The sequence below is a fragment of the Priapulus caudatus genome, unplaced genomic scaffold, assembly GCF_000485595.1.
Source record: "Priapulus caudatus unplaced genomic scaffold, Priapulus_caudatus-5.0.1 Scaffold7, whole genome shotgun sequence".
Taxonomy (NCBI): Eukaryota; Metazoa; Priapulida; class Priapulimorpha; order Priapulimorphida; family Priapulidae; genus Priapulus; species Priapulus caudatus.
Genome location: NW_014577068.1, coordinates 430,864 through 443,190, shown reverse-complemented (window position 1 = coordinate 443,190; position 12,327 = coordinate 430,864). Strand labels below are relative to the sequence as shown.

At 43.3% G+C, this 12,327-nt stretch overlaps 1 long non-coding RNA gene across 2 annotated transcripts; it reads right to left on the bottom strand.

Annotated features, from left to right (window-relative positions):
- On the bottom strand, window positions 1–1,197 carry LOC106805760. 2 transcript variants are annotated; one of them, XR_001393465.1, is made up of 2 exons: window positions 734–1,197; window positions 1–231 (listed from the first exon to the last, which is right to left on the bottom strand). It is a non-coding gene; the product is annotated as an uncharacterized LOC106805760 (long non-coding RNA). The 2 variants fall into 2 exon arrangements; XR_001393464.1 differs by having other exon boundaries at window positions 902–1,194.
- Window positions 1,198–12,327: the final 11,130 nt, after the last annotated feature.

Sequence of the window (12,327 nt, the reverse complement as noted above, 5' to 3'; positions counted from 1 at the left end):
TACTCTTACAAAACCACATATTTACAGTTTTAATATCCACATACTTCCATTTGCCTTATTTACAATACTACCTTCACTTTCCACTATGAAAGACATTCCTGAGTTTTATACATCGAAATACATCACTTGAAAGGTTTTACGAGACGCCAGGATTATTGTGAAGCAACAATGGGGTGAACCCATGTGAAGCGGCAGCCTGGGTTTGATTGCCATCTTGCTCGAAATACATATCTGGAAAAAGAGAAATATTCCATAAATAGTACATGATTAATAATTACTGCAAATAAACATGTATGCATCATGTTTCTTGGGACTTTACATTTCTAAAGAACTGATCAAGTCCAAAGATGTCTTCAACAGTATCACTGCATCCATGGGAAGGCACGTTTTGATTAATATCACACTTTGTTGAGGTCCCTGGTTGGCCGAGCTCTAATGGCGAGGTAAGATGGCAGCCATTTTGATTTGCCCATGCACTCTCATCCTTGGACAAAGGGAATGCAAGTTCTGAGTCTTCCCAGCCACTGTCCTGCGGTGGGTTGTTTTCGTGGAGCCTCTCCAAGGTCTGGCTAATCTCATCACATGCTTGCTTAACTGTAGCTTGCAATAACACCTCTCTCCGTAGATCAGCACACCTCCTACGCTTTACTACGCGTTTCTTCTTTATCGAAAGTTCAAGTAGCTTGGTGATGTCGCCGTCTTCGACAAAAGACGATAGTGGAAACTCGCTCACCTTCATATTGTTCGACAGTCGTGGCAGGTAGCAACGATGGCCGGCGGTAATAAACTGGTCCGTCCTCGGCAACGGCTGTTGGCTTGCAAGTTGCAGTAGCTGCCTTCCTTCGGTCAGATGACGCTAAAACTGCCGTGCTAACACGTGAAAATATCGTAATATATTCACCTTACAAATGTGCCTCTTCGGTCTCCAGCCTCCAGGAGCGGCTGAGTTGATGGATTCGAGGCAACCCTACAAATTGCAGTTCGACCGTAAGCAACAGTGTTTCTAACGAAAAGCTCTAACGATCAAAATCTATATTGAAGACCATGAGTACGACACGAAAACTGAACAGAAAAGCCAGATAATCAATTGAAACAATCGAAAAAGCCCTCTAACAGAAAACTCTCGCGAAATCCCTGACACAGAAACTCCTTCTTTCAAGCGGTACGCCAACCTTCGAGTGACGCCGTATGTACGCGCTGCAGCTTATATATGCTGCGGGAATCATTTTAACCGGATCACTGTGCACATACGCCAATTCTAGACAATGTAGTACCCGATGATTTTACTCAAAAATAAAAAAATTCGTAATAATATTGAAAGTTAAGACACCTATCTCTATTTCCATCGTACTTGAAAACTCTAGACTTCTATTAATTTTGGTATGAATCAATTTTGTTCAAAATCTTAGAATGAGTTTTTATTATGTGTGCGTATTAGCACGCTGCTAGGGTGTTTTTCGACGTTCGTCGGTCTACCTTGCGTAGACGCAACGTCATCGCTTGTGCTACTTTTATTACGGGTAACTATAAATACTGAAACAGCATTAATGATCGAGGTTCTGTGTACCTAGCTGTGACTATGGTCTGAGAACAGTGACAACAATGGATATCATTTGTACGGCACTGTGAACGCATAAATATACTGCCACTGTGATGGCGACCGATAACCTGAATCCGTGAGATTCGGAAGATTCGAAAATAGTCCCGTCATGAAGTGTCGAAACACTAGGTATAATACCAAGTGCAATTCTTGACAAAATTTATTATAAAAGATTAATGTTATTACAATACATAATAGATTTAGAGCAAGAACGTTTAATGAGAAGAGTGTTGTTACAGCAATTAAAATATGGGGGAAAAAATTGGGCAAATGAGATCATAGACGAAATTGAAGAATATAAATTAAATATGTCATTCTTATCTATTGGCGCATAGCTTATCAAAAATGAGATGGAAAAAGATGGTAAAAGAGGCCATTCTAAAAAAACGTGATAGAAAGGGACGAAAGGGAAGGAGCAACAAAAACAAAATTGAAAATGATTAATATTAATAATTATGGATTAAAGAATTATATGACGTCAATGTCCTATGAGGATTCTTGTTTTGTTTCGTTTTGTTTTGTTTTGTCTCGTTCGTTTTGTTTTGTTTTGTTTAGTTTCATGCAAGACATGCATGCTTCCAACCACGTGAGGAAATTACTAAAATATAGGGATTAAAGAATAAGATTAGCAGAATTAAATGCTGGAAGTACAAATTAATGAAAATGATGAGATGAAAGTTTACATTCCCAGAATATCCTCGCACCTTCACCAGAAATGATGCCTTGTGAAATACAAGAGTGGGACAATATACGATACGATACGATACGATGAAAATTGTTTACATATAGTATATACCTTTGAGTGCATATATATACCTGTTACAGGCGTGAATAAAAGCACCATTTTGTTTTTATTCACTTCTGGTTACATAATACATATATGTACGATCTTTTGTCGAAAATTAATCGGTATATGTGTAAGTAAAAACAGCCGTGTAGATATGAAAATAAATATATAAAATTAGAATAAGGCGTGAATGAAGCCTGATCTGATGACGAGAGATACTCGGCGAAAGCTCAACGGCGAAAAGCGAAAGCGAAAGCCCCCTATTCATGTCTGCTTTCATCATTCAAAACTTATATTACCTTTCATTGGATTTATCATGGTCAAGTGAAGATTATAGCATATATAGCTGCTTGTTTGACGATAGTAGCTGTAGATGTTGGGAAATATTGTGATCCCGTACGGTAGTATATAGTAGCTGCGAAACTCTGTTGGGCACACAAAATTACAAGCACGGGCGTGGCATCTTTACATAGATTCGGCAGCTATATCCGGATGCGAGGCTTTATCACTGATTAAACAACCGCTTCAGTTTACTTGTTGATGCTAATCGACCTATAGCTGCTATAGGATGGTCTGGTGCTGCTAATCAAAGTGAGAATCGAGACGCACACGCACTGTGGCCCGACCTGTATAAGTACCACCATAGAGTAAAAATATCACCATAGATAGTCTTAGTCTGTGGTACCACCAGTAGCAACTTACTCCTGGTGCCATGTATGGGCTGCGCGAAGCCGCATACCGGATTTCAGGGACTGGGTTCGTTTTGTATGTAAAGTTTCCATCACAGTAGAAACTTATATACTAAAAAAAACATTTTAAAACATTTTAAAAGCGGATAATTAACCTCAAAGTTAACAAAATACCACTAACTGTGCGCATCAGCAGAAATTGACGATCATCGCGTGCACGATTAAGAATTTAAAGTGACTTATTATGCTCCCACATTTTATACGTGAAGATTGGTTATAGTGATAAGAATGGCTGGCTAACGAACTATTTGTCATTTGCATAACAGTTTTGCAAAACGCGGCCCACTTAAATCCAGGAATGACTGCAGTCCTTTGATGAATTTGCTCTAGATTTTGTTTCCGCCTCTTATAATATTTCCACAAATTTACTGTGATCTCAGAAATAGCTCTGACAGTATAAAAAGGAACATATATATGAAAAGCGCAAATGAGCAGATCATTCCCAGGCTTGCGTCAAAAAAATAATAGATCCGACGTTCGAAAATCATTAAAAAAATAAAATACAGAAATAATGCAATTCATTTTTGCTCTCTCTCTCTCTCTCTCTCTCTCTCTCTCTCTCTCTCTCTCTCTCTCTCTCTCTTCTCATCTCTCCTCTACTCTCTCTCTCATCTCTCTCTCTCTCTCTACTCTCTCTTCTCTCTCTCTTCTCTCTCTCTCTCTCTCTCTCTCTCTCTCTCTCTCTCTCTCTCTCTCTCTCTCTCTCTCTCTCTTCTCTTCTCTCTCCTCTCTCTCTCTCTCTCTCTCTCTGCTCTCTCTCGTCTTCTCTCTCTCTTCTCTCTCTCTCCTCCTCTCTCATCTCCTCTCTCTCTCTCTGCTGCTCTCTCTCTCTCTCTCATCTCTCTCCTCTCTCTCTCCTCTCTTTCTCTCATCTCTCTCATCTCTCTCTCTCGCCTGCTTCTCTCTCTCCTCTCTCTACATCTCTCCTCTCTCTCTTCTCTCCTCTCTCTCTCTCTTCTCTCTCTCTCTCTCTCTCTCTCTCTCTCTCTCTTCTTCTTCTCTCTTCTTCTCTCTCTCTCTCCTCTCTCTCCTCTCTTTCTTCTCTCTCTCTCTCTCTCTCGTCTCTCTCTCTCTCTCTTCTCTCTCTCTCTGTATATATATATACTATTATTTATATATTATATGTGTGTGTGATGTGTGTGTGTGTGGGCGGCAGTGCGTGGATCAGCCGTGCGTGGGCGTCTCGGTGCGTTAGGTGCGTGCAGGTGCGTGCGTGCGTGGGCGGTGCGTGTGTGTGATGTGTGGTAGTGTGTGTGTGTGTGCTGGTGTTGTGGTGTGTGTGTGTGTGTGTGTGTGTCGTGTGTGTGTGATGCTTGGAGCTGGATGTGTGCGTGCATATACCTGCATTTAGGTTATGCATGCTTGTTGTATACATGTGCGGCTATTCTGCATTTTTTTCAGGAAGTAGATGATTATACATACACACATATACGACAGCGAGTATTCAGCAACAGTGCGCGTGTCTGAGTCATGATGCGTTGCGCCTAAAAACGGTGGTCGCGGGACGTCACTTCATTCCCATTCAGATGATTACCACGTCGTGATCCTAAGCTGATCTATCGGACGGATCTATGCAAACGTTTCCTGCCACGGAATTTTCTCGACGCTGTGCGAAAACTTTTGACACGTCTAAGTCATGTCTTAATCTGTCTATGTCTAAGTCTTAATAATAATGTCTAAGTCTTAATAATCATGTCTAAGTCATGACTTTTGACACGTCTTAAGTCGCATATCTATTAGTAGACCAAGCGGGGGAGGAAACATGCATGGTGCCAAAACGGTGATAAAAAAACCTCTAGTAAGGCTAAACAAAAAATATGTGTGTTTCCGGTCGAGCGACCGTCCCTAGATTATTAGGGCCGACCCAAAACTTTTTTTTACAAAAAAAAAACATTTGACAGACAAAACTTGAGATTTTTTACTACAAACACGTTCTGGACTAATTTATCCCTACCTATACACCACTTTATAGCAAAAAAAAGCCCTATTTACCTACCCTACTTTTGTTTTCGATGCACACCTATTTTTTTGTTTGGCCTAAACACTATAGCTCCAAAACAAGATCTGTAAATCGACAGTGCCCACCTGGCAGACAGTGCATGATCACCTGCTTGCCTGACTGTCTGTGCCAGTGGTTGAGCATGAAGAAGGGAGTTGGAAACCCGATCCAGTGGCGTAGCGAGGATTTTTTAACAGGGGGGGGGGGAAACAGCAAACTGCGCAAAATTGTGGATGACTTAAAAGGGTGGGTGGTTCCTCCGCCTCCATCTCCACACCCTACGTTCCCCCACTTCTCAGCTCTGCAATCTTTGTTTCATGCGCCATGCATAAAAGCGACATTTTTATTCGTTGTTCCCTGCTACCAAGATATATAAAAGGAGGGGGTGAAACAAGCGGGGGTATATGGGGGTCCTCCCCCAGAACTTTTTTAAAATGTTGATCGCAGGAGATGTGTAGTGACGTAGATATCGAATTAATTAACCTAGTATAAAAACCCAGCGACACGGGTCATTAAATGTAAGCATGCAGATCACGTCATAGGTTATTTTAGTAACAGCCAAGGTAACAAGCGAAGGACGCCACCCAGCCATCCCGAGAAACTGAGTCACTAGAACACGAGTAAAAGTTACGACCCGCTCAAGGTGACGACTGCTACGAGTCTTATGACAAGCCGCGAACGCCGGGCGTGCGTGACACAGCGGGACCTCTAACACCGGTGTCGCACAACCTAGGACTCTAGCACAACCCAACCAGGGTCAAATCTGTGCCATACTTTCAGCATTGGCGAGCCGAACACGTCGCGTGCACGTGGCAGCAGCGGTATGGCACAAAGCGTGCCGATGACGCTTTAGTACCAATAGAAGGCTGTTTGACGAGGGCTTCGAGAAACTCCCATCGACGCCTCCACCATATCTACAAAGACTCCGACCGCCGTTCTCACGCTAGAGAAGGAAGTCTCACCTTCAGTTGTCCATAAAATTCTGGAGAAGGACACGTCTTGCACCACCATTGTCAACAAGGCCTTGACCACGCTCAGGCCATGCATTCCTCCAGTATACCGAACAGTTTCGACAAGAAGACAGACACGGTTCCACGGTGCCTGACAGCTCCCGACGCTGTCAGCACCAGCTAGGTTCCGCTGATCTCACCTGCTCGCTGCTACCGTTTCCGCCGGACACCGCCAGGACCTGCCTGCGATCTGCGTGACTCGACGCTCGTAAATATGTACTGCATTTGTAAACCAGCCGCCAGTCTGTATGTGCCTGGTGTATAAGATATATTGTTGCGCAGCGCTTATTCCTACGCCGAAAATTTGCAAAATTGCGAAAGATTGCAAAAATTGTACAGGATTGCGCAGCATTAGAAATTTGAGTGTACAACGCGGCGAGTCAAATTACTCAACGAAAATCCGCCGCACACGTGAGTAAAATGACGCATGCGTCAAATTACTCAACGAAAATCAGATTATTCATTTGCGCGCATCTTTAATTAAATGAATAAAACTAAATGAGAGTGGAAAAACAGAGTGTTTCTTGACGCATTGCTTGCGTAATGCGTAACGTGTAGCGCGGTAAGATTAATTGAGTGGAAATCTATATGTGTCATATTGGACCGAGCGTAGCTTTGATTACTGTCTTGAACGTTTCTTCTCATCGGCCGATCACCGAATACGTATGCAATCTCCGCCCCTAAATCCGAGTGAGCCGGGGCGTCAAAATACGTCGCCTAAATCCTCGGCTGTGGGCGTGTAACTACTAACTAGGTCACATATACACGTAATGAATGGCCTTTCGGGCCTATACTTGTAGCCTCGTGAATACCAATCGTGGTTTTCTAAAGCTTTGCGTCTTATTAAAAATTGTGAATACGTACGTTATTAATTTGATATCATGTTACCTCATTATATACTGTTAGGATATGGCATAGAGAGGGGCGGACATATAACACGGTACGTTCATTAGCTACTGATCGCAAAGTGTTTGTTTATATTCAAAGCGACACATAGAAATTAGAAACACACACACTTAAGGGGCTGCGCGCGCACGCACTGCACTTCAGCACGTCGCGCTTACACACAGTACACCTTTGGCACCACAGCATAGAAAATTGCCAATACTTGCGGTCCCTGCCTACACATACTAACCGATATTAGTTAAAAAATTCAATTAAGTAGGCCTAACAGGCAAGATTGAGATAATTGGCTACGACTAGAGTGTAATCTATATTAATTTTTAGTCAACAGAGCAATTGCAAAGAGCAAGAACTCGTCGAAACTCAATTTTTGTAGAAGTGATTTGTAAAAGGCGCGGCTGCGTGATCGGACAAAATGTTACGCCGTGGCCTTCGGTCATTTGTGGCTTGGCCTGGTTCTATATATATGGCAATCGCGTAAAAAGACGTCAACACATTTCATCTGCCTAGAAGGCTAAAGTACCCCATATGTAATCAGCGTCACAGTACATATATGATTCTTATACACGACGCACTGTGCGCTAAGCAGCACGTACTTCACCTACGTACACACAACGTAGGCGCTGATAGACGCACTCGATCATTACGACTTATGTGTCGTCATGTTGGTGCGGCGTAGGCCGCACATAGCATGGTATGTGTAGCTTTTAGTAATATATAAGATGTGTATGTTGACGGAGAGCAGGTATATGGATCACTATATTGATGGGCCCCTACAGGTTTTTGTCAGTAACTATCTTAAATTATACACGCCCAAGGCTTGTCCAGGCATGCAAGACTCCTTGTGCAAAATAAATGGGCAATAATGGAAGTACGCTGATTCAAGTAATAGGCTCTGTTGGACTAAAATAGAGAAATAGTCTGGCCAATTATCTATTTTTCGTTATTACACCCATGTAAGTTTCTAATGCTGCGCAAGCGCTGATACAATTTTTGCAAAATATGTTTCGGCACTCGTTGCGATTTTGCAGGCGCAGTGCGCAATAAATAATATCGACCGGCATGCAGGTGGCTCCATGGCATTTATGTGACATTGTAACATACACGCGCGCGCGCGCGCAGAGAACCGCAGCGCACTAGCTGGCAGCCGTGCCAATATACCGGTAACGCCATTGGTCGCCTGCTGCGAATTTTTTTTTCCTACACGTCATAATCCATTGGGTCTTATTTTGGGTTTGGGGAAAACCTATCGTATGGTGTGGTCAATCAAAGGGCAGCCCAATCAGAGGAGCCCATGATATTAACGTGTATGGAAACAAAAAATTCGCAGCCGGGCTAGCTGTACAGAATATTGTCCGAGCCACTTTTAAATTTAGTAATTAACCCTATATATATATACTGTCAATTACAGTATGTGATAATTTTGGCCAAGTTAAACAATCAATGCCGTAACAAAGGTTTATTATATAACATATATATAGGTAGGGTCCCTCATGTCATCCTGACAGCGAGACAAATATATCCCATATACTATAGTAATCCACTGATAATTTGGTTCGATCAAATGAAACAATTAACGGTGATATACCAACCATGTGAAGCTAAAAGGTGTAACATAGTGGTTGATAGCCTTTATAAATACATAATATGTACACAATATTACATAGTCATATATTAGAAAAATAGTATCAACTCAAAGTGAACTATGATAATCTATATATAATAAAAATTAATATAGTGTGCCGTTGTGTTTATGCTTATGGCGCAATCACGCTGAAACACCGAACGTACAGAGATCGCTTTCTGATCGCTATATCTCTATCTGTATACTGTGCGTGCGGCCGAACGTTTACGACTCGGCATGCAATGTACGTACCGACAAGCTGCTGTAAAGCAGAGCATGTGTAAAGTGTAAACATATGACGCAACAGCCCGGATGCGCCATGAGTCCAAGAAAAAGACGCCATTGTTCCGCTACAACTAGTTCTCGGTTGATAGAAAACCCGACACAGAACAGTTCGGTGCTATGTGTACTCATTCTATCATTAACTGGATGCTTTGATATTGAAGATTATATCAGACTCTTAAGTTTCGCTTACGGGTCAAGAAGATAGTTAGCTTTATCTTGTAGCCGAGATGAAAAAGGCGAGAGGAGAAGAGAGAGAGCAGAAAGAAGAGAGAGAGAGAGAGCGAGAGAGAGAGAGAGAAGAGGAGAGAGAGAGAGAGCGACTGTGAACTATAGAACGATAGAAGAAAAATCCAGAGAAGACAGATTACAAAGATTAATTGCGTGCACACGGCTTTGCTGGTGATCCTGAGCGGTCTGCCCGTGGATGAGGAGCGCCAGTTCCGTCGCGGGATAATGTGCGCACGCCAGACCTGGATGTTTCCAAGTAGAAGCGCTGTCCACAGTGGAGACGTGCGCCATTCGAGGCCCGGCGCACGTCTTCCACAGCGGTTGCAGCGGATGTCCGGAGTGTTTAGAAGATAACAATAAGACTTTCTATTTAAATAATATACTATCGGCGGCTAAATAGAGAGCAATATACCAACCTTTGAATTTCTTGGCTATATAAGTCAGTCAAATGGCGTGTTGGGGGTCCATTAGCATGCATGCAGAGTGCTCCCTCAATTTGAAAATGATCGCCATGAATTGACAAAGTGGAAATTGTGTTTTTTTCGGAACAGTCAGCCAAAAGAAATATTCTCCCTCTGTTTACTTGCACGCCCCCCTAATCAAATCACGCAACTCAGGCTCAACAATACAAGTAGATGAATTGTGTTGATTTTGTGGCTTGCTTAATGACGGCGACGTGCATTGAAGTACAAAGACCTGTTAGAAAGCACAGGCACTTGGAGCGTCTCAATACAATAATTATTCACACTAACTAATTTTTCACAAGTGATCGACCGCCTGTGTGCAAAACTAGGTGAGATCGTATGGAAGCATATACGGGACGTACTTACGGTGACATACGCGTGACATACTGATACCGACTTAAAGTTGGCTAAAAAAATGTTCCAATGCATGCCTTAAGAAATCTGGCGAAATTACTCAGGTTATCATCGCAGAACTCCCGAACGACCGTACGTCAACAAAGGCTATGATGTAAACGGACGGGAATAGACACGCGTGTTGGCGAGTGCCTGCCTCGAATATCTATTTCGTAGGCCCCGCTGAATACCCCCTCCACACGCGGACGGCGACCAAATCCCGACGCGGGTACGGCGAACTCAGGAACAATGTACAAGGTCGTCCGCGCAAACGCGAACACAACGCCAAAAAAGTCCGAACAAATTCAAACTTGCCAAAAAAACCGCGCTCTTACGCGCGACCCGTTGCGATCATACGCGCGTTCTCTCACGGGCCGCTCTGCCACGACCTCTTCTCGCGGCTTATGCGTTTCATTGAGATCTATGGGGCTTGCTAACGCGATCACCGGCGTTCCCTGCGGGCGCTCCCATCACCCACGCTCTATGGGGTCTTACCACGCGTCTTCCTACCGTGTATCGCGACTGCACGGCGGACCGTCACGGCGTTTCTAAACCACTTCTCACGGCGACTATATAAGTCTGGTACGATTTTCGAAAAATTTAACGTGTAAGTTTGGCCGTTGCTGAGTAGAAACACGAATGCCGAAGAGAAACAAGCTACCATAGGCCGAGGCCCGCGTGGCCGAGACAGAATCGGCATGAAACAGTTCGGCAGATCGGATGAGACAGAATCCATGATAGTGCGCCGTTGCAAAATGTTACTTCATTTTCCGCAGCGGTACTTGCCACGCGTGTTACTTGCGTCGTTGTAACTACGTTTATGGAGATGTTACGGCGCTTGTCTCACAACCTTGGCGACCCCACCGCGTCTCTCACCGCGTTCCAGTCAGATTCGCCGAACCTGTGGGCGTTTGTTTTGAACATGCACATCAAAACAAACGCTCGTGTACTCGGCGATCATTAGGCCGACGCATGGCGACCCACAATCCACGAGTCTGGCGTCTTCCACCACGGCTTATACGCGACCTTTATGGCAAACCTTGGCGCGCTCTGGGCCCATTTCGCGTCGTCTCCAACCCGTAGTCAGCCGCAGTAAGGACGCCACCCCCGCCGGTGTACGGGGGAATAATTAAGCCAAGCCCATAAGGCGCGCTGGCAAAAGAACCTGTCACACCCATCACGACAGCTAACTGGTTCATCTGCTAAAAACATATTCGAGTAAGCGGCAGTTAGGGATTTTCGGAAATTATTTAATATTGAAGAAAAACTCCAAAACTGTTCAATGATGACGCACTCGTTCACTTTCGACATGCGAGTGAAAAAATCCAAAAAATTTTTCCACTTCAATGCGAAATGCAATATCGACCGGGGCATTCAATATTTAACGAAAATAACAGGCTGGCGAAAAACAGGCGGTACATGTAATACTGTCACGTCGGTGACGCCCCACATTCATGGTTCTCATTCAACGGAAGAAGGCTGATTTACGGAGATGCGAAAAATGTAACAGAGAGACGTAGCGACAGTTGCGCTAACAGCGCTTATTTTTCGTATTTGGGATAAATTTATCGTACGGAAACTGATTCTATACTTAGTACAGCGAATGTCCCTAAAGTTGCCTGAGATCGTCGATTGGTGGTCAATGGGTTCCGCCATTGCTATAGAAGAATATAAAAAGACTGGTGCGGCGTATGGCTGGATGAAGACACAAAGTGTCAATCCTCGGCGCCGCTGCCATCCATGGCCCCACAGGTCGAGGGAGAAGAGAGATGGGTAGCCGAGAAAATGAGAAACGAAAAAATATGATAGATAGATAGATGGATGGAGTTGGGATGGTGGACGGACGGACGTACGGACGACGATCGGTGGTTGGGTGAAATGGAGTGGATGGGTAATTGGATTGGGTGAATTGGATATATAATATATAGGTACTATATTATAGTAATGTATATCAGGGGGTAATAAAGATCAAATTGATAAAAGTAATATTTATCATTAACATTAAATAATATATTGTTTTATTAACCCCTGATATATACAGTATTTCAAGCAGCTAATAAATACTTAGTATTTATTAGCTCTTGATATTTATTACATTATTATCGTAGCTCTGATATAAGTATAATAATATATACAATAAGAGTAGATCTAGGCTAATTATCAAGTTTCGTCCGTTTAAGCACCCGGCGCACACGTGAGTTATTTACTCAAGTATAAATGACGCATGATCATTTTAAAACTCACGTGTGCGGCGGGTGCTTAAACGGACGAAACTTGATAATTAG